Source organism: Trachypithecus francoisi, unplaced genomic scaffold (assembly GCF_009764315.1).
Source record: "Trachypithecus francoisi isolate TF-2019V2 unplaced genomic scaffold, Tfra_2.0 Lachesis_group18, whole genome shotgun sequence".
Taxonomy (NCBI): domain Eukaryota; kingdom Metazoa; phylum Chordata; class Mammalia; order Primates; family Cercopithecidae; genus Trachypithecus; species Trachypithecus francoisi.
Genome location: NW_022681463.1, coordinates 17,002,792 through 17,028,991, shown reverse-complemented (window position 1 = coordinate 17,028,991; position 26,200 = coordinate 17,002,792). Strand labels below are relative to the sequence as shown.

General features: G+C 43.7%; 1 protein-coding gene across 3 annotated transcripts in view; it reads left to right on the top strand.

The window, feature by feature from the left end:
- The window catches only part of FARP1 (FERM, ARH/RhoGEF and pleckstrin domain protein 1), a 314,718-nt gene that overhangs the window by 143,179 nt on the left and 145,339 nt on the right, over positions 1-26,200 (top strand). The window lies entirely within an intron of this gene.

The window sequence follows — 26,200 nt, the reverse complement described above, 5'->3', positions numbered from 1 at the left end:
GAATTTCTCGACTGGGCGCCGTGGCTACCACCTGTAATCCCAGCACTTTGGGAGGCTGAGGCAGGTGGATCAAAAAGTCAAGAGATCAAGACCATTGTGGCTAACATGGTGAAACCCCATCTCTACTGAAAATACAAAAATTAGCTGGGCGTGGCGGCGCGTGCCTGTAGTCCCAGCTACTCGGGAGGCTGAGGCAGAAGAATTGCTTGAACCCAGGAGGTGAGGGTTGCAGTGAGCGGAGATTGCACTGCTGCACTCCAGCCTGGCAACAGAGCGAGACTCCATTTAAAAAAAAAAAAAAAAAAAAAAAAAAAAAAAAAGAATTTCTGGGAAATTCTCTCCTGTTGAATGCTTTATTTTTTTTGACATTGCCTTAAAAACAATGTGTCATTATACCTACTATCTTAGAAGATGCATTTTACTGAAATAATCATGCTTATCAGTATGCACATGTTATTATGCATTTCTCTGTATAATTAAGGACTTTGTGTGCATTTGAGAGAATTTGTCTACTACACCTTAAAGACGATCATTTTGACTTGATTGAACAGGATAGCTCTGCATAAATGCTGTAATCTATATGCTTTGAAAGTGGCTTTCCTGTCATTTGACTTAGGAATTTTCATAAGGAAAATCAGGACATCTTCATCCATTCTAAGGAAAAAACCAAAGGGAAGTTTGAGAGGAAGCCATTTATGCAAGTTTAAGGTCAAGAAAGACTAAAATTACTTGGGGTTTTGTCTTCAAATTTTTCAGAACAGTAGAATGCAGGAGGCTATCCTGGAAAATGCCATGTACAGCAATTAAAATCTTAGTCTTCTCTCTAAAAGCCTAAGGATGCAGCAGAATTTACTGAAGGCCTTGTAGAGAGGCAGGATAATAAACAGAGGCTACCAAACGGGACAGAATCCAAGTGCTGGGTCTTCTGGCATCCTGAGAAGTTGGTTTTGTTTCTGTTTTTCTCATCTGAGAAAAATCTTTGGATAATAAAGTTTCTGATTTTATCAGCCAATCCACTAATATTTTTAAGATATTTGTTCTCAATGACATCACTTGGACTCGGGAAGGGGAACATCACACATTGGGGCCTATCATGGGAGGGGGGAGGGGGGAGGGGGGAGGGATTGCATTGGGAGTTATACCTGATATAAATGACGAATTGATGGGTGCTGACGAGTTGATGGGTGCAGCACACCAACATGGCACAAGTGTACATATGTAACAAACCTGCACGTCATGCACATGTACCCTAGAACTTAAAGTATAATAAAAAAATTAAAAAAAAAAAAGCTCAAAAGCAAAAAAAAAAAAAAAAAAAAAAAAAGATATTTGTTCTCGCTTTGGGAGAAATCACCCTGAAGGTTGTGCTTTTATATAATTAGCATATACCTTTAAGTGAAATGTTTCTCAGCCTATAATGTGGTAAGTTTATATATCTCTGCAGATGAACATAATTACGTAGCTTGTTTATAGAACACACTGCCACAAATGTGGGTATTTGCTGACTATAATTAAGGATGTACACGTTCCTGGGTAAAATAAATCCCAAAATGTTCAAAGTTAGAATTTTCTGTTTGGCAGGGCAGCTAACAAAGAAGGCAGGTTGTGTCCTTTAAATCTATGCTGTGCAGTGTGGAAGGGCTCCAGCCACATACAGTGATTTCAGTTTAAATAAAATACAATTAAAATGTTTGCTCCTCAGTTGCACTGGTCGTGTTTGAAGTTCTCAATAGCCTCATGTGGCTGGTGGCTGCCATACTGGACAGTGCAGATATATCTAGAACAGGTTTGTCCAACGCCCATGGCCTGTGGGCCACATGGGGCCCAGGATGGCTTTGAATGAGGCCCAGCACAAGTTCGTAAACGTTCTTGAAACATTGAGATTTTTTGTGTGATTTTTTTTTTTCCCCCCTCATCAGGTGTTGTTAGTGTTAGTGTATTTTATGTGTGGCCCAAGGCAATTCTTCCTCTTCTTCCAGTATGGCCCAGGGAAACCAAAAGATTGGACATTCCTGATCTAGAACATTCCTGTCATTGCAGAGAGCTCTGTTGGTCATCACTTGGATAGCCAACGCCACCACCTTCCTTCTATGTTTAAATGTCTTTAAATGACCAAGATGATACATATCCATAACTTGCCCTACCTGTGCCCTGCCCCATCCCTGCCCTCACCTCATGGTACCTAGGCAACAAACAAAGCTAAATCCCTGAGAAATACTCACCCAACCCAAGAGCTAAAAATGTGATCCCCGAGAACAAGTGGCTAAACTGGCTTCAGCAGACACGTAGATATTTGGAAAAAAAAAAAATAGCAATCTCATTATGGAATTAGGTGAATGAATCCATTGCTCTTTTTCTTCTTCTGGTTACATTAGGGATATCTAGACTTTTCCAAAGGCCCAGTCTCAATTATCTATCTGACTTCCTTTGTCCCTCAATGTTTTTTCCTGATTATATTTGCAAGTGAAGTTTGTTTCTACTCTTAAAGAGTTGAGAAAGTTAATTTCTAATATTCAGAGGATCTCAGTCTGCCTCAGAGTAATTTGAGTAAAGTGTTAGATTAAAACCAGGCTCCAGAATCGTTCTTCCTGTGCCAGCGGCTAGCTATTGACTCTCCTTGAGCTGAGGCACACATCTTGCTAGTTCTCTGTATACTCATTTAGCATTAGACAGATGGGAAAATGCCATTCTTGTTAACAGAGGTGGGCTCCCCTGGACCTGAAAACCACACAGAGTCTAATTTATGGTCTGGCCCTAGGTCTGACTTTGGAATGAAAAATTTTGAAGCCTGCTTCCATGTTGCTACTTTTACAAAAGGTTGCCAGTATTACTATTTCAGTAGCTAAAAAGTAATGCTGATGTGCCATGGAAATGCATTCCATTCAATCAAGTAGGCAATCTAGATTGTAACAATGTATATGTCCCCTTATTGGATTTAACAAAGTTGTTTTAATTTTGAAGGGAAAAAATGTAACAGGTACACATTAAAAATTTTTAAAATATGGAACCCCCCCCACCCCCCTCCCCTGGCCTTAACCTGGAGGCATTCTTACTTATAAGAAATTTAAAAAATTGAAATAAAACAGATTAATGTGTGTTTTCTCATCATAAATGCCAGCCTCTTTCCATAGCTCCTTTCCCTTTTCTCCTGGATCAGCTCCTCATTTTATTTCATTCAGAATTTTCTGTTTCTTTTCTCCATCTCAAAGAGCCTCCGGGAAACTGCGTGGTTTTTTGGTGATGTCACTCACAGTCTGAGAAAGCCAGGTGCCTGCTAGACATTAAAACACGCTCATTATCTTTCCTGTAATCTGCTTCCTTGTCTCACAGAAATTAAAAACCTAAGTGGATCCTGGTTGTAATGAAAAGAATCATCATCAGCCCTTTTTACATCTGACACTGGGGTAATTTTGTTGTGCATATTTGGCCTCAACTGCTTTTTAACCCAACAGACAGCATTCAGACAACTGTCTTCCTTTATGGAGATGATCTCGTTCAACAGCTTCCGCTGTTACTAGTCTTAAGAGTTGAAAATAAAATGCTTATAGCCGGAAGCTTAGTACGAAGACAAGTTGTCGCTTTTCAACCATCGTTTGGGAGTAGCAGTGAACTTGATAGAAGTCAGTATTTGCCAGAAAAATGATCCCAAGCCTTGCTCCAGGCTACTGTCTTCTCACCCACGGTTCCATGGCCCCTTCCTGGCCCCTTTGGTGGTCCCCTGTGTCTATTTCAGGCCATGTCTCCCTCTGTATGCAGACCCATGTATGCCAGTTCCTCTTTGCTGCCCCTTAGGTACCCTGAGATCAGTATATCTAACACTGAATTGACTCTCTCACTGCTCATAATACCTTATTCTTTCCTTGCTTAGAACCCCTGGCCTCACTGTCCCTTCTGCAAACCAGAAACCTGCATGGCCCATGGGTTTCTCCTGCCTACTCGTCTCTTGTAGCCAAGCAGTCACCAGATCTTGTGATCCTGCCTCTTGTTACCTACCCCTCTCTCCTGCATCTGCTCCTTCCTGAGCACAAGCCTCATTATTTCATAGAGCCCTCCTGTGACCAACTGGTCTTTCTGCCTCCCTTGGTATCCTTGATATGGTTTGGCTGTGTCCTCACCTAAATCTCATCTTGAATTGTAGCTCCTGTAATTCCCACGTGTTGTGTAAGGCACCCTGTGGGAGATAATTGAATCGTGGGAGTGGTTTCTCCCATACTGTTCTCATGGTAGTGAATAAGTCTCACACGATCTGATGGTTTTATAAGGAGGTTCGGCTTTGCTTCTCTCTCTTCTCTTGTCTGCCACCATGTGAGACATACCTTTCACCTTCCGCCATGACTTTGAGGCCTCCCCAGCCACATGGAACTGTCAGTCCATTAAACCTCTTTCTTTTGTAAATTGCTCAGTCTTGGGTTTGTCTTTATCAGCAGCATGAAAATGGACTAATACACCCCTTTTCAATCCACCCTACTAGAGATGACACATTGATTACCGATGGACTCATTGATCCAGTCAACATTTACTCAATACCTGCTTTGTCCCAGGCACTTCTTTTTGTTGTTGTTTAAAGAAATTAGCTTTTATAAATAAAAAGAACAAGGAGGAAGAATAATGACACAAAATTTTGGATTAATGGGCTTCAGGGATCCTTGCTGTACTGTGAGCTTATCCAATCAGATTTTGTTACGATGATATTACATCATTTTGTTGCATGAGCCAATTTAATTCAAAAACTCTTATACTGTTTATATGTAGCATTGTACTGACCCAACCTGTTGCAACTTAATCTTTGCATATGTTTTCATGACATGCTTCCCAACAAAACAGAAACCAGTTTCTGCCATGGTCATTGTGCTTTGTACTACAAATACAAAATGTTCAGTTTTCCTTTCATCTTCCAAATATTTTTCTGTTTTTTTCTGCAGTAAAGTCAATGTCATAGGCATTTGTCCTTTCCAAATTAACCATCAGATGTGTCTTTTTTTTTTTTATTTGAGACAGAGTCTCGCTCTGTCACCCAGGCTGGAGTGCAGTGGCGCGATCTCGGCTCACTGCAAGTCCACCTCCTAGATTCACGCCATTCTCCTGCCTCAGCCTCCCAAGTAGCTACAGGCGCTCACCACCATGCCCAGCTAACTTTTTCTATTTTTAGTAGAGATGGGGTTTCACCGTGTTAGCCAGGCTGGTCTCGATCTCCTGACCTCGTGATCTGCTCACCTGGGTCTCCCAAAGTGCTGGGATTACAGTTGTGAGCCAGCATGCCCAGCCCATATATGCATTTACCATGATTATCCTGGCTTTGCTTTTACATATTGGCAACCAGATTCTACTCGACTGATTATAGATTGTCTGCCCCCATCTTGTATTTAAAAGCACATATTTCAACATAGTGAATTTCCTAAGCTACAGTTGATTTCAGTTTTCTTTAGCTCATTTTTAATTCTCTTCATGCATAATCTTTAAAAAAATCCAATATGATGTTTTGTGCTGTGCCATTTGACAACTTGAAAACTGGTTATGCTGTGTCCTGGGCACTTTTTTTTTTTTTTTTTTGAGACAGAGTCTCACTCTGTCACCCAGGCTGGAGTGTGCAGCAGTGTGATCTGGGCTCACTGCAACCTCTGACTCCCTGGTTCAAGCGATTCCCCTGCCTCAGCCTGCTGAGTAGCTGGGATTACAGGTGCCCGCCACCATGCCCAGCTAATTTTTGTAATTTTAGTAGAGACAGGGTTTCACCATGTTGACCAGGATAGTCTGGATCTCCTGACCTTGTGATCCGCCCACGTCGGCCCTCCAAAGTGCTGGGATTACAGGCTTGAATCTCTGCGCACGACCCCTGGCACTTCTTTTGATGATAGGAATACATCGGTGAACAAAACCCATGCAGTCCCTGTCCTCATGGAGCTTAGGGTCGCCAGGGGAGGACTGACGTTCAATTAGTAAGTAGCACAATAAGGACTGACGAGGGATGGTGTAGGTTTGCCTATGCGTATCTTTTTTTTTTTTTTTTTTTTTTTTTTGAGAGGGAGTCTCGCTGTGTCGCCCAGGCTGGAGTGCAGTGGCCGGATCTCAGCTCACGGCAAGCTCCGCCCCCTGGGTTTACGCCATTCTCCTGCCTCAGCCTCCCAAGTAGCTGGGACTACAGGCGCCCGCCACCTCGTCCGGCTAGGTTTTTGTATTTTTTAGTAGAGACGGGGTTTCACCGTATTAGCCAGGATGGTCTCGATCTCCTGACCTCATGATCCGCCCGTCTCGGCCTCCCAAAGTGCTGGGATTTCAGGCTTGAGCCACCGCGCCCGGCTGCCTATGCATATCTAAGCGTGTTATTCTATAGTGGTTTTCCTTCATCTTTGGGATAAAATCTAAGCTTCATAGCATGTACATAAGGCTGTTCTGGAACTGACAGGAGCCTCTTGATGTACTTGCAGATCCTCTTCACGCTCCTGCCCCATGTCTGCACTTCACTGGAATGCCTTGGCCTCTTGCTTCTTGAGCAGACTTCAATATGAGCCAAAGCACTGTTACTTCCTGGGAGTCTTTCCTGCTTTCTTGTTCATGGTATTTCTCCTTGGTGCTCTTGTGGCCTCACGGTGCCCCATCACCAACCCCTTCACTGTGTAATTTTGTATTGTCTCCTCTAAATAGGTTCTGAGCCCCTCAGGAGCAGAAATGCTGTTTCCTGTCATTTTATCCTTAGTGTCTGTCTTAACATCTGACATATGATAGGTGCCGGATGAGTCTCATGGTTAGTGGTGCCTACAGATGGGTAATTGTTTTGATGGTGGTAATAGCTCCTGGGTTCCACAAGTATTTGGGTGAATACACACACCTCTGCTGGAGATCCAATGAATGAGATTTCAGCGTTGGGTGAGATACTGGCCTACGTGGCATTTAAATGTTTTGAAAGTTATCACTGCTTTTTTTCTGTTACATAATTATTTATTTTTACCAAGCTCTCAAATGTCTTAATTGTACCGGTCGTATGTTATGAATTCTATTTCTGGGAATTGTAGGAATAACAGTTTCTGTAGCTTTGTTTTTTCTTTCCTGTGTATGAGCAATTCGACTCAGTGGGATGATGTATTGTTTTATAACTCATTAATGTTTGCGATACTGTGTACTCAAATATTCAGTGTCAGCTGTCAGCTGCCATTGGGATCAATCCCACAGACCATCAAAATGTACTTTTAGGCTGAATTAGTCCTATGCCAAGACTTGATTCAGCAGCAGTTGGGAACCACGTGCCAGGCCTGGTGTATGTGCTCACAGACACGTTAATCCAGTCATACCTTTCTCCCCTTAAAGAAAGAATTACTGTTAATGTCATTGTACTTTGGCTAATGCAAAGTCTCAAAATTAAATTAAGCACAACATAGGAAATTCTAAGTGGTTAAAATGAAAAACCGTTTCATTCCCTCTGAGTGCAAATCTGGTGTCTCCATATACTCAAGGTGAATGGCTGTAATACTTAATGCTTTAAAAATGCATCTATTTCCAATGATAGATGAAAAGCGTTTATTTGAGCCATCCGCATGCAGTGAACAATCTGTAAAATACTTGGTTGTCTTCAGCTGGGCAACATTCTTCCAGCTTGTGTGGAGCTTGACTACGTCTAGATCTTGTGCAAGGCATCCGGGCCAGCTATGAAGGAGACGAGGTCCCTGCTCTCAAGGAGATCACTGTCTGGATACACAGATGCTCAGGGCCCCGCAGGACCCCTCTGGCTCTTGGCGTGGACTGTGCACTGCATGCTTTTTTTCTTGAAAATTCTAGAGAAGTGCTCGCTGTCCTGTGGGTTAAGTCACTTAGTGTAATCCTGAGGGAATAAGCAGATGCCCTTACCTAAAGCCTGGCATCTGGGACTGTCAACATCGATTACTACAGGGACTTGATGAGATGGAATTAAAATTAGCCCATACAGAAAAAGAGCACAGGAACCGTCAGGGAGATAGGAACATTTGTCCTGGAAATACATGGGTTTTTGAATAGGTTCCCTGATACAAAGGTCAGTGTTTCATACACATACATACTTCTCCCCACAACACCCCCATTTTACACCTTTTAATACAACTCTTTTTTTTTTTTTTTTTTTTTGGTGTTGGGTGGTGAGGTCGGGAAGGGTAGTCCGTCATCCCCAAGCCTTACTTCTGGGGGATTTCCTCCTTGTAGAGGGCTGGCAACTTAGTTCTAGTACAGAAAGACAGGAAAAGACCTAACTACATCATATGCCAGGTGGTACTAAGTGCTACAAAGAAAAACAAAGCAAGGGAGGAAGGAGAGAGCATAATGGTGTGCAAATGGATATATACATGTTCATATTTTATAAAACTTGTCAGGTCTCTCTGAAAAAGTGACATTTAGCAGAGACCTACGGGAAATGACCTCAAAAATGACTTCCTCATTTCCCGTAGGTCTCTGCTAAATGTCCAAGTTTCAGAGAGCAAAAAGATAATTTGCAAAGGCCCTGAGGCAGGAGTGTGTTCTGTGTCTTTGAGGAACCGCAAGGTGTTCTCCGTGGCTGCAGAGAACAGGTGAGGGACAGCGTGGTATAGGGGTGGGTGCCCAGAGAAATTGCAGTAGGCCAGGAAAAGTTTAGAGTTTATTCTGAAGGACGAATCTGCCCTGACCTTGCAAAAGGACCACACTGACTGCTGAGTTGGGACAGCAGTGGCCAGGAGACCAATGGCGGTGGCTTTGAGTAACATAGTACTGGTGTAGGTGGGGGGAAGTGCTGGGGTTCCAGCTACATTTTGACAGTAGAGCTGACAAGATTTGCCAAAGAATTGGGGATTAAATATGTGAGAAAGAGGAGTCATAGATGACTCCAAGGTTTTTGGCCCAAGCAGCTGGCAAAATGGGGTTGCCGTTTTTAGAAGGGAAAGACCAAGGGGGCAAACACATGAAAAGAACATTAGCCCCCGAAGCTTAGATGCTTTCTTTGCTCCATATGAAAGGAACTTGAAATTTGAAAGGATGCACATCTCTGAATATGTAAGTAAATATTATAGTTGCCTAGTTCTTGAGATTACAGTTGATCCGTGAACAATGCAAGGGTTGGGGTGGCCAACCTGTGCAGTCAGAAATCCACGTATACCTTTTGACTCCCCAAAAACTTAACTACTAACAACCTACTGTTAATCAGAAACCTTACCAATAACACAGTCAATTAACATGTTTTGTATGTTGTATGTATTATATACTGAGATTCCTACAGTAAAGTAAGCTAGAGTCAAGGAAAATGTTATTAAGAAAATCATAGGGAAGAGACTATATTTACAATTCATTAAATGGAAGAGGATCATCTTAAAGGTCTTCCTCCTCATCGTCTTCATATTGAGTGGGCTGAGGAGGAGGAGGAAGATGAGGGGTTGGTCTTGCTGTCTCTGGGGCAGCAGAGGCAGAAGACAATCCACATATAAGTGGATCCTCACAGTTCAAATCCATGTCGTTCAGAGGCCAAATGTATTTGGGTCTGTGAAACTGGCCTCTCCGTCATGGGCAGAGTGTGCTGATGATAAAATCATTTGTTCAGCAGAACTTGGGTGGTTGGATTCCAAACCTGCAAAAGAACTGTCATGAAGGACAAGATTCTGCCAGCGGGTGTATCCCATCCCAGCAATACTGTCCTGAGCCCCTCAGCAAGATTCCGTACCGGTGCAGGGAGTCATTCCTCGTACCCGCCACCAAGCTAGCGGAGTACCTCCTGCCCCGTCAGCCTCCCTCCCTACCTTCTCATCACTGGTTGCTCTCTCTCCTTTGAGCGCCTCCAGGTCTCTAAGTCTTTGGTGTAAGTGGCCCTGCCAACTCTCTCAGTCATTCAAAGAACAGTCTGTGTAAACACCACCAAGTTGACACCATCTGGCCCAATTCCCTTGCATTTTCTTGGAGAGTGATTGTCTTGTGAAGCATTGAGACAAAGCCTTATTTGAGGAGAGTCCTTGGGGGGAAACAATAGCTTCTATGTTCTTCACAAGAACCTCTTTGGAGAGTAAACTAAACTTGGGTGGGTGGACATTGAAAAGGCTTTTCCAAGGGTAGGGAGCAAAATGTAATTCTCCTCCTCTCCAGGAGTTTTTCTGTTGCCGTTTCCTGTTCTTAACAAAGTACAGTGTGTGCCCCTAAGTGTGTTGTTCTGGAAGCATCCACAGCCCTTTCAGCCTGTCTTACATGCTGTGGATAACTTTAAAAGTACCCATTTATTTTACAAGTTGGAGGGCGTGTAAGACCCACTGAATTCAATACGTAGCATCCACATTTTTAACCAGAAATCTGACGTGTTCATTTGCTTCCCGTTTCTCCAGTGAACTTGACTCTTAACATTTTCTTAAATTAGGGAAATGGGAGCTGTAAGTTACAGTAGATGCCAAGTACTTGGCAAAAATGAAATGTGGTAGGGGGAAGCCATGGGGAAAATGTATTTGTCAAAACACTGTAGCCTAAATAACGTAACAATACATGTAGTATCTCATGGCCAGGCAGTGCAACATTCAGTACAGTAGTCACTTGCCACATGTGGCTATTTAAATTAAATAAAATTGAAAACACAGTTGCACTAGCCATACTCAAAGGCTCACTAGCCATCTGTGGCCAGTGGCTACTGAATTAGCACAGATATAGAACATTCCCTCTGTGGTAGAACATTGTATTGGGCAGTGCTGATGTAGAATATAGTATAGGAACCATCTATGATAAATTATCATACATGTCACTCATTGTTGTCCAGCCCAAAGCCTGGGGGTAGGAATGCTAAGAGACTTGAAGAAAATCTTGTTCTACAGTGGCATGATCTTGGTGGTGTAGGATGGGAAGCTCACGTTTTGTACCCTTCAGTTGGAACCTTTATCCTGCTTGTGACTCTAGTCTAGGACAGTAACAGTGTTCTGAGCTATATGATCCAGTGTAGGTAACGTGCTTCTTTCTAAGACACTTACATAGAAAATATAACCTATTTTAGTAAGAAAATAATGGAGTCATTTCAACTCATGGGGTAAATAAAATGTAGGAAGAAAAGGGGGAAGCACAGCTGGAGTGAATTTTGAAAGTTCCCTGTTTTTCTGGGTGTGTGTGTGATCTGACTTTCAATAAAAGAGAATCAGATGGTCGAATCTCTTAATGCAGAAAGAGAATCTCTTAACGCAGTGATGGATGACTGACATTGCCCTATTTTCCAGTTACATTTAGATAGAATCAATTGTTTTCCAGCATAGAGAGCAGGCAAAGGATGGTTATCATGCCTTTGCTGAGACCAGACATGCTGGGTAAATATTGACCAAGCTAAGGAGGTCTGTGAGAACAGGGCTGGGTCGGGGATGCCCAGGAGTAAGTGACATTCTCCTCATAGCAGAGCCATGTCATGCTACTGCCAGATGACCCAGCAGGCTCAGAGTCATACTTCAGAGGAGGGGAAGACAGGCCACCTGAGGAAAGGTAGCGTGAATTCAAACACTGGGCCACTAAGAAAAGTGGACCCCGTCTCTGAGGTACCAAGCTACATGCTGTGGGTGACACCAGAATCCATGGAGAAACCTCTGGGTGTCCTGCAACCCACAGAGAGGTTTGGAAGCAGGCTGCAAATGGCACAGGGATACTGTCAACAGTACGTAAAATGTAGTCAGTCAGCATAAGGAATCGAAATTTCCATGATCACATCAGCTTATCCTGAATGTGTGTTCAAGTAAAGCCAGGGGATATTGTACTGACAAATAGGAAGAGGAGGAGAAGGTGACCTCCCTGAGCCTAGAGAAAGGCAGGGCAGGGATTTATCAGGTTAGCATGGGCCAGTGGAGAGGGTGCTGCCTCCTGCCCACTTGGCAGAAAGGGCCAGACATCCTGTCTTTACACTAAGACGGCCATTTTACTTAAGATGGCCGTTTTGCTTACCTACGTTTTTTTGCTCAGCTCACTATTGAGTCAACAAATCTTTTGATCATGGCAGGGTTTCCAGATGTTTTTTGGATTGTAAGGCACATGTGAGGATGCCTCAAGAGATGCTGGTCTAGTTGGGTCTTACTCTTTGCCAAGTAGATATTTATGTGTGTCGAAGTCCATCTACGAATGGTCTGTGGACTTGAGCTATTTCCCTGGCATTTGATCATCTCTAACCAAGCTGATCAGCCATTTTTCATTCCTGAAAGGAGGAAAAAGAACAAACAGGTCTTTTCCACTGCAGCATTTTGGCCCGACTGTGGCTTCTCTTGCTGTCATCTGACCCTTGGCCCTCCTCCTCACTGAGGCCTGTGGAAATCACAGCTCTATGAAATTTACATTATTCTTGTTATGATCACCAGTGAAGCAACTCATTTGCAAAGCCACTGACTCAAGGAGGGCAGGTTGTGGGATGCCATGAAGAGTTCAACCATCTCTTATCAAGCATTCAACAAATATTGATAAATGATGTTATAATGTTTATTTGTATCATGTCGTGCAGTGGACTTAGTCCACTTAGTTCTCCCACATGTCATATTACTTACTTTAAAATAAAAACAAACTTGTGAGGTGAGGACGGTGCTTGCTCATTACTTTTCTGTGCAAGCCGTTACGGGGAAAGATGAAATAGACACACACCTGGCCTTTGGCATAAAGGTAAATTTACAGTATTATTAATTTGGAGAGAGCACTTTAGAGATTGGCTTTGTTTGTTGTTATTCTTTCTGTTTTGGCAGGAGTGAAAAGCATTTTATTCTTCAAAAAAATATATATATATGTCCCCAAGGCCAGGCATGGGTGGCTCACGCCTGTAATCCCAGCATTTTGGGAGGCTGAGGCGGGCAGATCACCTGAGGTCAGGAGTTCAAGACCAGCCTAGCCAACATGATGAAACCCCGTCTCTACTAAAAACACAAAAAAGAGCTGGGCGTGGTGGAGGGCACCTGTAATTCCAGCTACTGGGGAGGCTGAGGCAGGATAATCACTTGAACCCAAGAGGCAGAGGTTGCAGTGAGCTCAGATCGCACCATTGCACCCCAGCCTGGGCAACAAGAGCAAAAGTCCGTCTCAGAAAAAAAAAAAAAAGTATGCGCACACGCATACACACACACACACACACACAGACACACACACACACACACACCCAGGCATTATTTATTTATTTTTTTGCAAGTCTGTATCTACTTACATGAAGGGCTACATTGTTAATTTAAATGAAGGGGATTCATGTTTCAGGCTTCTTGCCTGGTGTACCTTGGTGCGAAGTGATATTAAATTTTAGGGCAGGAATCATAAATTGATTTTGATTCCACTGCCAAGTTTAAAGGAGTCATGGCAGCAGAGGGAGCCCTGGACAAGCAATGCCGGGAGACTGGCGTGTCCTCAGTGGGTGTGGGGAGGATGAAGGGGCAGTGGACACGACCCAGGTTTGCCATTCTTGCTCCGTGGGGGAATGTTAGCCATTTAGATTTAAGGAAGCTTGCTCGGCTGCTGCCTCTGCCTCACCACTTCTGCTTATAAACTCCAGATTTGTCAATAATATGACCTTTCAAAGCATTAAAAGCCTGTAGATAAAAATAACCTCCCAGTGCCCTTCTCCTCCCCCATGTTCTTCTGGCTGGGTAAGTCAGTTTCTTATGCATCTTTGACTTGCTGATCTTGTTCCATAAAGCATCACCATCTTAAAGAATGGTTCAGATAATAAAGAGACATTTGGAATTTTCTTCCCAGCCTAAAGACTTACTTCAGAAATAAAGGTCAGTTCAGATTTGTTAACATCTGCATTAATTAGGACATCTAGCATGTCAAGTAATAAATGCTAAAATTCTTTCTGCAATAATAAAGAATTGTATCTGGAAGACTGGGTTATGTATGCATGTGGTATTTTGAGAGTCCTTTTTTCCCATCCTTTTATTTTTTGGCATTCTTAATATAAGAAAGGGCCATAATCACTGCAGTTTGAAGTATAAGAAAGAGCCCGGATGACCTTAGGTGGTTGCTTAGCCACTAGCCCAGGGCTTCTCCGGGCCAACTGCACATTAGCCTTACCTGGGGAGCTTTTTAAAAGAATACTGATTCCCAGGTGCGACACCAGCTAACTGAATCAGAGCTTTGGGGATGAGACCCGAGCATCGATACATTTTTTAAAAGAGCTTCCACGTGGAGCATGTCCTGGTTTGACAGCAGCTACTCGAACAGGTCTGTGGCTTCAGTTTCCTCATCTATAAACTCCCATTATCCATCACTGGGAAGACCTTCGTGGATTAGGCTTGTCACCTTCTCCAGCCTCACCCCCGTCATTCCTTCCTGTCCCATGGCCCCCTGATTGCAGGCACACCTTGCCACCAGCACATGTGCACACTCTGCTTTCTGCCTTGAATGCTATTTCCTCAGTTTCTTCCCATTCCAGTTCTCTGGATGAAATGACTTTCACTGTAAAAATCAAAATCAATGCTTCTCCCCTTGTAGAAACCCCCGTTCTCCCCAGAGCAGACATGGGCATCCTTCTCCTATGTTTCTATGATCTGTGAAGACAGGGACCCCCTCTTCATGTACATCCTCCACTCCTAGCACAGGAGATGTTCAGAAAGCCTTTACTAATGGGAGTCTTTTTTGGGTGAAATGTCTGCTTTCCCTTCTGAGGTTCTGAGCCATGTTAGAGTACTTGTAAACTGTAAAGGATTTTACAAATATAAAGTGACTTAAATGGCTTTTTTTTTTCTTTTTTTTTTTTTTGGAGACGGAGTCTCCTTCTGTCTCCCAGGCTAGAGTGCAGTGACATAGCTCACTGCAGCCTCTGCGTCCCAGCTCAGGGGATCCTCTCACCTCTGCCTCTTGAGTAGCTGGGACCACAGGTGCTAGCCACCATGCCTGGCTAATTTTTGTATTTTTTTGTAAGGACAAGATCTCACTACATTGCCCAGGCTGGTTTCAAACTCCTGAGCTCAAGTGATCCTCCTGCCTTGGCCTCCCAAAGCTGGGATTACACGGCCCTAAACGACTTTTTAAATGACACTGATTTAAATGATTTCAAATGATGGTTTTTTAATAACAGCAAATGAATATTCATATATCACCTTCCTGTAATCTCTGCTTTTCTTCAAGTCAGAATGTGGGGTATCGGGCTTTCTTTATTGTTTTTTTTTTTTTTTGAGACGGAGTCTCGCTCTGTCGCCCAGGCTGGAGTGCAGTGGCTGGATCTCAGCTCACCGCAAGCTCCGCCTCCCGGGTTTACGCCATTCTCCTGCCTCAGCCTCCCGGGTAGCTGGGACTACAGGCGCCCGCCACCTCGCCCGGCTAGTTTTTTGTATTTTTTAGTAGAGACGGGGTTTCACCATGTTAGCCAGGATGGTCTCGATCTCCTGACCTCGTGATCCGCCCGCCTTGGCCTCCCAAAGTGCTGGGATTACAGGCTTGAGCCACCGCGCCCGGCCTCTTTATTGTTCACAGCACAGTCTGGGTACCCTCAGGGGAGATGCCGGATTGTTCCCATAGGAAGATAGGCCATAGGGTAGCCCTAGTGCTGTCAACACAAAGTAACGTTCAGCTCATCAGCAGGAGCTACTTAGATGATGTGTTTGCCCTGGGCAGCAGCTCCATAGAACCAAAACCTTGTCCAAATGACTGAGCTGCCCATGAAATTTTATTATGTGGACTTACCTCTCTCAAAGCCATCTGTGCCCGTGGTTTTGTGAAGCAATTAAGTTGCAGGTGTGCGATAGAAATGAAGTAGCAGCTTAATTATTTGGTGACACAGCAGGCATTTGGGATTTGAGACTAGCTGTAAAACTTCCCAGGCTTTGTTCATGCTATTTTGTTCTTAGGAATTTTCACAAAGCCTAGAGAGAAAGGGTGAATAACTGTGACTACAGCCAGCCTGTAGGTACAATAATTTTAAAAACTCAACCTTCCCCATATTTAAATGAAAGTATAAGAAGGTCTGCCTGATTCTCTTTGGAGTGTTACTACTGTGGGAAAGAGGACATTTGGGTGGGGACGTTATGGTTATGAATGGTCTGACATGTAAGCAAAATTTGGGTAGATGTGTGTGTTTGGGGGAAGGAAGCCCCGTCTCTCATCTGACTCTCAAAAGGGTTCTGTCTCCCCCCCACCGCTGCACCCCCTGCCAATAGGAACAAGAGTCTTAAACGCTGTTTTATGTTACTTGGAAGTTGTCAGTTGTATCTAGGAATTACAGATAGATTTTGAATAAGTTCCTTGTCATGTTCCATGGCATAGAAGAAGATCCCTATCAGAGCGGGTTTCTGAATTATCCACGTTCCCTGTATCTTGTTTGCCATCATCCTGTGCGTTTGCATTTTGACCTTGACATTTCTGATGAGAAATGGCAGAGAAGTAGAAAATGAAATAAACCACAAAGCAGCATGCCGAGAAACAGGGCGACCGAGGATTTCCATGTCAGGTTGTGTAGGACTGTGTTGGGAACCGCCCTAGGCCCCAGAGCTGCGCAGCACGGTGGCCCTGCGTGTGCTCTGCGTATTTGAGCATCTATCCTCTGTCAGACATTCTGTGTATACTTTCCCTTTTAGTTCCTTTAACAGCATTTTCAAGGCTTAGTTATCTCATTTTGCCAAGGAAAAGGGAAGACACCATGGCTCATGTTTAAATACCTTGCCTGGGGAATCATACGTCTCTACGTTGTCATTCCTGTCACGTGATGTGAAGACGGATTGACAAGGTCCCACGCTTGCACAGTGGTGGACTCACTAAACATGTGTTAGATGTAATTTACTAGCATAGAAGACAGTTTCCAAAGGTGCAGATAGAAACTCTTACGGGACTGTATTCCATGCTTCTTTTTGTTTTGTCATCTGCTTGTATTAAAGAGTTGGTTGAAGCAATCAGCTTCATTCTTTTCCCCTTACCTGTGGCTTTCAGATATTTTGTGTTTGCTCTACCAGGTGTTCCCAGGAATGGAGTGAAACCCTTGTTTTGTTTTTTATCTGTTTACGCTGTTGGGCTTTCATATCTTTTCTTCATCAGCCCTTCATTAATTCTCTGGTTATGGGACATGATCAGTGTATAGAGGAGTTAAAAACAGTCCCTGGCCTTCTAGGAGTTTAGAGCATGAAAAAGGAGCTTTCTGTCTTTTCAGCGCCTTGGTTGTGTAACAATGTAGGTGAGTTATACCTGCTGATGGATGAGTAGTGTGTTTCTTGCTGTAATGCGGAAATAGAAAAGAATAAATGGTTGAGCAGGCTTTAAGAATGTATTTGGTCATTTACTGACATTGTATGTGTGAGGGTTTTCAGTCCTGTGCTGAATGGAACTGCGAGTTTTAAGTGGAGGGGCTGCCGAGTAAACAGGAAGGTGCGTGCTGCTCAGATGCTACCTGGTGGGAGGGATGGACCAGGAGAGCGGAGGTTTCTTTGGGAGTGCAGTGAGTGGCCCCCTTGGGATTATGCGCACAACTTCAGAAAATATTGATTATATTTAAAAAATACTGATTTTAATGCTGGGTAATAAAGTTATACATGTTCCTATCAAAAACATTTGAACCTACAGAAACTAAAAAAAAAAAAAAACCACACTTCTACCATGCAGAAGTAACCATTGTTATAAAACTTTTGTGTCTGTTTTTTTGGCATAGGGTATTTTATTAATATTGACCTTTGCTCCTGTCTCCCGCACTGAGAACAAGATGGCCACCAGCCAAGAGACATAAAAGCATGCTCTGGCTGGCTCTATTGGAAAGATGGGGCCCAGCAGGCGAAATGTATGAAAACGTAGGGGCTGCCTACTGAAGTGAGAGCTTTGACATTACGCCTTCAAAGTATTCCTTTCCTTGCCTATTCTACAGAAGACTCATAAGCCTTGAGCAATTGTGTGTGGAGTTATGCTCGTGGGTGGCAGCGTAAATGCTAAAGTAGGAAAAATATTAATAAAGATACAGTCTGGGCCCCAAAGAACCACATTAAAGTCTTAACTCCAGTTACAGCCTTGGAAACCTGAATTCATAAATTCCTTCCATCCTTCTGCAGCCTTAGGAAGATGTAATTCTTTAATCACTTTATTTGAGAGCTTAGGAAAATAAACAGTAACAAAAAGCTGTTCGGTGGAGCTATATGGCTGCGACACACGACTGCACGGACAAAAACGTGGTGCTGAAATCACTGCTGTTTTAATAATAGGTGCATTTGATTCTAGCCCTTTATTATTTTAAAATAGTTTTCTGTTTCTATGTTTTTGGATGCTTTTGGCCTCCCCGATCGTCTGCTGCTTCAGGTAATTTGTGCTAATCAGTAGCTAATCAGGTGGACTGAAATGCTACAGGAAGGAGCATTGAAAGCTTCCTCTTTTGTTCTGACCTCACTATTGAATTGTTTCTAATGTTCCCCCAAATAATTTTCTAAGAATTTATTAAAACACTCCCTCTCAGTCCCAGTAATAGGCCGAGAGCCAACCACACACAGAATTTGGCCACACCCTTTCCCCCAAGAGCACTGTATCTAGATTAAGGTATTTATTGAGGCAAAGAGAAAGTTGGTGTTGGGTTAGGAGGTCTGGAGTGAGAAGACAGTCATCCATGCTGCCTCACGGGGTTGACCTCGAGTAGTGTGGGGATGACAGGCTTTCACGTTAGTCGCTTAGAGGTCACTGAGAACTGTTCTTTGGGGGCCTGGGCCACTGTCATTTGCACGGACCCCATGTCTCTTTCAGCCTTGGTAGTAGTCATCCAACCACGTTGCTATCATCGTTCTAACCAGCAGTGAAGAGAGCTGGGCAGATGCTTTGGGAGCCCTCTTGGTTTGGTACCCAGGGTGTCCACATATTCTTTTTCAGTGGACCGGTTTCCAGGGAAAATGTTAATTATATGACAGCAGTTTTATAAACATAAACAAAATGTGTTCTGTACATGAAAGGGTCTTGCCTTCTGACTCTGCCCTCTTGACAGTGGCTTCATCAGCCCTTCCATCTCTGCAGGTGGAGAAGCCACTTCTCTGCTCGGCCCAGCAGGGCCACCCTTCCCTGTCCCCTCTGTACTTTTTTTCTAAAAAATAAAGAGAACAGCATTATGAATATTATTTGCTTTACCAAATGATGATTTCAAATATATATGGGGCGCTTAATGTCCAGTTTTCTTTGAAAAGAGACTTCTCCAAAAATGTTGGCCTGGTCAGGCACTGAGGCTTCTGGCTTCTGTGCTGCCACCAACTTAGGGGCTCCATGGCCTTGGAGAGTTACCTTTTAAGGGATTCCATGAATGCATCCTAAATGACAAAGTCCCTGCCTGGATGATCTCCCAGGGCTCTCCAACCCCGGAACTGGTGATCCTGTAGTTGGTCCAGACCAGCTGTCATCAACTTGGGGCCATTGCGCCATCCAGGGGACATTGAGCTGGGTCCAGAGACTGCTTTGGTTGTCATCTAATGGCATCTAGAGGAAAGAGGCCAAGGCGCTGCTGGTCATCCTACAAGGCATAGGACAGCCCACCCCGTCTCCAACAAAGGAACACCTGCCCAAATGTCAGTAATGCAGAGGTCCTGCAAGCCCCCATCTGGAGGAGCCCTGGGCAAGTACATTGACCAGCTTCTGGCCACTTTTAACACACTTTGTTCTTTCTCTCTGTTGGACTTGTAGGGCTTTCTCTGGTACACGTGTCACTTTCCACGTCTATTTGCCATCTGAAAGTTCTGTAGGTGAAGAGGTGGAGAAGTCAGACAGGCCTGCTTGGCAGAAACAGAGCTTCTATTGTGTGAGGTTGCTGGCAAGTTGGAGAAGCCTGAAGTCAAGCCTTCCGCGGAGGTGTGGGTTTTCTAAGCCACATTAAAAATGTGTGGCTCGTTTTCTTCTCTCTGTCAGAATTTTCCTGGCAGTGACTTAGGAGCTTGGCATTTGTTTACTTTTCCATTTTGTTTATGTCTTTCTACATTCCTGGGACTTGGATTGTTAAAAGCTCAGCGTTTTCTAGATGATACTGTGCTTTTAATATTTTAGAGGGGGTAAAACCTAAAGAAGAGGTGTTTTGATGGTATAAACCTTTTGGGCTTTTGGGGGAAAATCAAGTCCCCACAATGATACTACAGTGAAAACTCACAGAGGGATACTTAACTTGCCTTAAGAAGCCAGTGTTTTTCCTATTTAAGTGCACATGTGCTCAGTGGTGTATGGCTCAGACCTCTTTAAAAAGCAGAAAGTAAAGACTGTCATCTGAGCAAAAGCCCGGGCATGGACGGTGCGTGCAACAACCTCGTTAATTCAGGTGACCGGATTTCTCAAACAAAACAGATCCGCCTGTCCATTGCCTTTAAAATTTATGATCATTTTTTCCCCCTGAGGAAACCTGATTCCTTTTAAGGAATACTTAGTGTAGACACACCTCAAAATTGACCCCATACACAGACTGGCTCTGTACCCATTAACTTCCCTGCCTAGAAGGAGGAAGCAAAAAGGAACTTCCCATGAATTGGGCTGACTTAATTGCCACATTTCGGCACAAAAGCAGGGGCCACCAAGTTGGCTGTTACTCTGTTCTTTAATGGAAAGCTGTAACCAAACCTCCAGAATAAGGGGGCAAACACGTGAGATGAACTCTGTTTCCACCACTTTTGTACCGTGAACAGGGAGTGCCCGCTTATGCCTGTAATCTTACCTATATAAAAAAATTCTTTTCTAGCTCACATTCATTCCTCCATTTTCCCCAGTTGCTATATTTTCAACCTCCCACACTCATCTTTTTTTCACCCCTGCAGACACCAGTGGCCAAAGAGGGTCACTTTCCTTTTCCAAGAGCCTCTTCTTCCTGACCGGGGTGGATCTGCTTTGCCACACTTCACCCTTCATGGGTGTGCTCAGGCAAAAAGCTCTGCAGCCCTCTCTCCTAGCACCGACCTAGCCTGGGTGCTAGCAATGACCAAGGTCTGGGCATTTGAGGAATTTTTACCTATAAGATAGTTCTCTGGAGAGATCAAGGAAAGGCAAGGTGAAGAGCGAAGAGGAACTTGTTCAGGATCCCATTGGGGTGAGAATGGAAGCCATTAGTTCTCGGTTGTGGGATGTGTCTCTCCTTGCTGAGAGAATGAGGGATGAGGTAGCATGGTTGTCATTGATCCCTTGGGACCAGAGTAGGGGCAGGAGCAGCTCTTATCTGCAGCTGTGGGTGCTTTGAAACCAGGGGCGAGGAGAGTTAAGGTGAGTACAGTAAGCCCATTTGAACAAGTGAGAGAACAGGGAGTATCCAGCCCCAATGGGCAGAGCTCCCGAGCTGAGGGCGGAGGTGGTGATGTGGCAGTGGGTAGAAGTGTGGAGGTGGCCACTTGGCCCTGGTGGAGTTTTAATGAATTTTGCGGGCCCACTCTGTGTGTAGCAGGTTCTGTTTTGATTATAAAGGGAATATCAATATAATTTACCTTGATTGGTTAGGCTCAACATGCACGAACCTCAAAAACTTTATGCTGTGTGAATAAAGTCAGATACACATGATTACATGTTGTTTGAAGCCATTTATGTGAAATGTCCAGAAAAGTCAAATCTCAGAAGCAGGAAGCAGATGTTGGGTGGTTGTTTTGGCCTGGGAGTGGGAACAGAAATTGACTGCAGGCTGGCTTGAGGGAAAGTTTAAGGGTGATATGGAAATGTTTTAGAACTGGATTGTGGTGATGTTTGCACAGCCCTATAAATGTACTAAAAAGTCACTGAACTGTATACTTACAGTAGTTGAATTTTATAGAATGTAAATCTACTGCAGTAAAACTGTTAACGTTTTATTTGAACTGGATTTTTTTTGAGGCTTGTGGTGGGGATTGAGGACCTACAAAAAGATTTTTATGGGGGAACTTGCTCCTCGTTGTGTATGTTCTGCTTTGGGGAAACATGTTCATAAATGATGCTGTTAAGAGTTGGAACTTGTAAACTGAGTCCTATCTGAACCTACACCCTTAGCTTTAGTAAGCAAATGTTCCAGAGTCCCCGTTATCATCTTCTGAAATGCTCAACATACAAATGGCTTCTTGGTTTATGTATATAGGACATAGATTTATGTCTATGGGAAAATCTCACTAACTGGAATATTTTACTTTAGTCCAAATTAGTAAAATCGATATGTGTAACAGGAGTGGAATTCCATAGAATCTCAGGGTTGGAAAGGCCTTTAAAGGTTAAGCGCCAGAGGAGGAATTCTGCAAAGACAAACAGACAATTAAGAAATTCAAAGACTGTACTGTATTGGACTAGCTGATTGAAAGACCTCAAAGTTAATTAATGCCTCTTTGATTAGAAAGTTTCATTCATCAGGGTTCACTCGTTACTTGACCAAAGTGGTGGTCTGAATTGAATTGCAAGTCTCCTTTTCCCCTGGTGTTTAGAAAACTCTATACCTAATGGTCTTCTCTGTTTATTTTGGGAAATGCAGCACTTATTAGCAAGGTTGCTGAGAGTCACTTCAGGCCTGGTAAAAACAAACCGTGAGCTCCCTTTTCCCCTATCCCCACGGGCAGATTCGTCTTGGTGTATGACATAGTGGAGCCTGAGACCCCTCCGCTGCTCTGCCAGACCTGCATATGGAACCCAATAACATTATTGGGTCATGGAGTGTGGGACTTTTAGCTGCTTAATTGAAGGCTCTTGTTTTTGCCCATATTTACTTGGAGTTTATCTTTATGATTTTTATTTATCTAAGAACTAGTTGGGAAGAAAAATTATTTTAAAATGGTTTACAGATGATCAAGGGCATTTGAAGTGACTCGCGGTTCTGTTTCATTCGTTTATTCAGTCAGTCAGCAAACACGTACTCCTTGGGGTGTTAGGTCCAGAAAGGTGCAGATTCCGAGGTGGGTCCTGCTTTGAGATAACTCTAGGCTGGTGGGGAGGAGGGTTGCAGAGTGGTACAAGCCTGGAACCTGGAGACACAGGAACCAGGAAAGCTACCCATTCGATGGGCACAGCCAAGGCGGTTGCGCGAGTTTCTTGCAGGCGGGCAGGTGCCATGATTTTAAATGGTATCACCTTCGCAGACCAAACTGATGAACTGAGAAATTGTGTGTGATGCTGACGTTTCTGTCTCAAGCCAAAAGGCATTTATTTCTCACAGCTCACCCCTCTCTGTCTTTCTTCAACTACTAAAAAGTTGTGACCTTGTCTGAGCTGGCCATAAATTCATACATAGCAGATTAACATATTGTCTTCTCTGTCAGTCATTGGAACATGCTATTCATATCTTTCCATTTAACCTTAAAGAATATAACAAAGCCTGTGCCACAAAGAAATATACTTGAATTCTGCTTCCACATCTTTCAGCCTCACCTGTCTGTGGTCTGTATTCTTTGTGTTGAGTAGCAAAGTATTAGGCATGGCCATAATGCTTTTAGCAAGAGAGAGAGAGAGAGATAAGTGAAAGTTCACTGTAATTTGTGGTTGAAAGATGATAGGGGCTCAATAAGAATTTTTAAATGTATATCTTTTTTTTTTTTTCCTTAGGGAAAATCCTTTCCTCGTTCGCTAACAACAACTTGTATTTGTCAGAGAGGATGCAATCCTAGTACTGGCTGCCATTTGGGTACTCATGCATTTAGATCAGTTTCCAACATTTTATCCCTTGAACTTTCAATGCCATGACGTATCTCTGAGAATTTCTTTCTTTCTTTTTTTTTTTTTTCTTTGAGATGGAGTTTCACTCTTGTTGCCAAGGCTGGAGTGCAGTGGTGCGATCTCAGCTTACTGCAGCCTCCACCTCCCGGGTTCAAGCGATTCTCCTGCCTCAGCCTCCCGAGTAGCTGGGATTACAGGCACCCGCCACCACGCCTGGCTAATTTTTGTATTTTTAGTAGAGACGGGGTTTCTCCATGTTGGTCAGGCTGGTCTTGCATGTCTGACTTGTGATACTCCCACCTCGGCTTCCCAAAGTGTTGGAACTACAGGTGTGAGCCACCACGCCGGGCCTCAAGAATTTCTTTAACGTGAAAAGCTTCACTTCTTTAAGGACGTCTTCATTGTTTCCATCACAATCTCTTTCCTCATTTCTGTCAATAATCCACCTTCTCTAAGCTTCTCTGGCTGCACGTCTAGAGTCTCTCAAAAGGCCAGTGTTGACGTTCCCTGGTCCACTGTTTCTTTTAAAACTCCACTTAAGTTCAATTCAAATTTTACTTCTTGTATTATTACTTTCCCCCTCTTTTTTTTCTTGCACTTCCATCTTCATTGGCCAGTTTCCCTTTTCAGTTATCCATTTTTGTAAAATGTGATTCTGGGCGAATCACTGGGCGACAAGGAGGCAACACAACTCCACGCTTTGCTCTCTGTGTGGAGACTGAACTATCCATGTGCAGGGACCCGTCTTCAGTAGACGATGAGGAAGTGATGGGGTTGGTCACTGATCATGCATAATGTGCATCTGTATTTCATGGAGTGATGTGTAGACTGGAGAGCTGATTGCAATGTTTGTGCTTTATGCAGTTACTTAGGTTAACTGTGTTGTAATAGCTGAAGTTTGCGTTGTGTTGTTGGGAGACTGGTGTGATTTAACTAAACCAGAGTAACTGAAACTGGTGCATATCAACCATGCCGAGCAAGGACTACCTGTGTGCTTAAACATATGGGAAAAGGAGAAATTGCCTGACCCACTCCAGTCCCCTTTCTTATGAGGGGAAGAGGTAGGAGGAGACTAGCAGTGACTCAGCCTCTGTTGTATCCCCTATGCTAGACACTTTACGTGTTCCATTTTGTAGGAAAGAAAACAGTTGAAGAGTTTTTAGTCACTTGCTTGAATACAGTTACAAATGGCAAGACTTAGAATTCAGGCCCAGGCCTTCCAGCTCCAAAATCTTTTTTTTTTTTTTTTTTTTGGAGAAAGGATCTCACTTCGTCTCCCAGGCTGGAGTGTAGTTGTGCAATTGTGGCCTGCTGCAGCTTCGAACTCCTGGGCTTGATCAGTCCTTCTGCCTCAGCCTCCTGAGTAGCTGGGACTACAGGTGCGTGCCACCACGCCTGGCTAACTATTTTTTAATTTCATTTATTTTGTTGTTGTTGAGATGAGGTCTCTCTGTGTTACCCAGGCTGACCTTGAACTCCTGGCCTCAAGCAATCCTCCTACGTTGGCCTCCCACAGTACTGGGATTACAGGTGTGAGCCACCGTGCCTGGCCTCTAGCTCCAAAATCCGTTCTCTTTACACCATACCACTCTTGGAAAAGAAACAAGATATGGTGTTAGGAAAAGAGAAGGGAGTTAGCATTCATTAAATATTGGGCTTGGGCTGTGTCATTCTTATTCCTCATGACCATCCTCCCGGAAACCTATTACTGTCCCCATTACAGACGAAGAAACAGAGCAGAACTGAGAAGCTCAGCAGCTGACCTCGGGCCACAGCTGGCTAATTGTGGAGGGCTCAACTGCAAATGATGGGACTGGGGTGAGAGGCCCCTCTCGACTCACATGCTGTTTCTTAGGCTTTAGTCTCGAGTTTCATTCTTGCTTTATAAGTTATGATTCCACAGATTAGAAAGCCGGAGAAAGCAAAGGATGAGGGGTTTACCTATAAAGTTGATTGATTGCCTTTCTCTCGGAAGGCAGTTTGGGCTGATATGAAGTCACTGATTTTTGAATTAGGTTGAGAATTTGTTGAAATGTGTTAGAGGTTGAATTCTAATACCTCACACAGATTCTGTTATGGATGGCATTGACAGAACTGATACCTAATGAAAAGTGGCTCCTCCTGAAATGCGTTCCGAGCCCCGGTTCCCCCCACCACCCTAGCCTTCCTTGACCTCTGACTTCTCTATCTCTGTCTCGTGGGCTGTGATCTGGTATCTCCCACCCAGCCGCGTGGGTGTCCCGAGGTGCTGTCGTGAGTCCTGTTCACACGCTGCGGGCTTCGAGTCTTTGAGATTTACACTGCAGGCTCACAGCACGTTCATGCCGGTGCCTCTTCATCAGCTCCCTCCTTCTCCCGAGGCCACACCAAGTCTCAAGTCCCCTTGTATTTCCTGCTAAATAAATATTTTCACATCTGTTTCCTCTTGTTTATCTCTGACTCTGCTGCTTTGTTTAGGTCTTTACAATAACTAACTGGAAATAATGAAGCCTCTCCGGTCCCCTTACATTTCTGTTTTTCTCTCTCCAATATTATCTTACTCTCTGCCAGAGTTTCTAAAGCCCAAATTTGATGTTACTCTTTTGGGGAAAGAAAAAAAAAAAAAAACTATCAGTGACTTTTCATTGCTTGCTGGATAAAGTTCTAATTACTTAGCAAGGCACGCAAGATCGTTTACAGTCTGACACCAGCCTAGCTTCCTGCATTATGTTCCTTAGCCCTTGAACAGGCT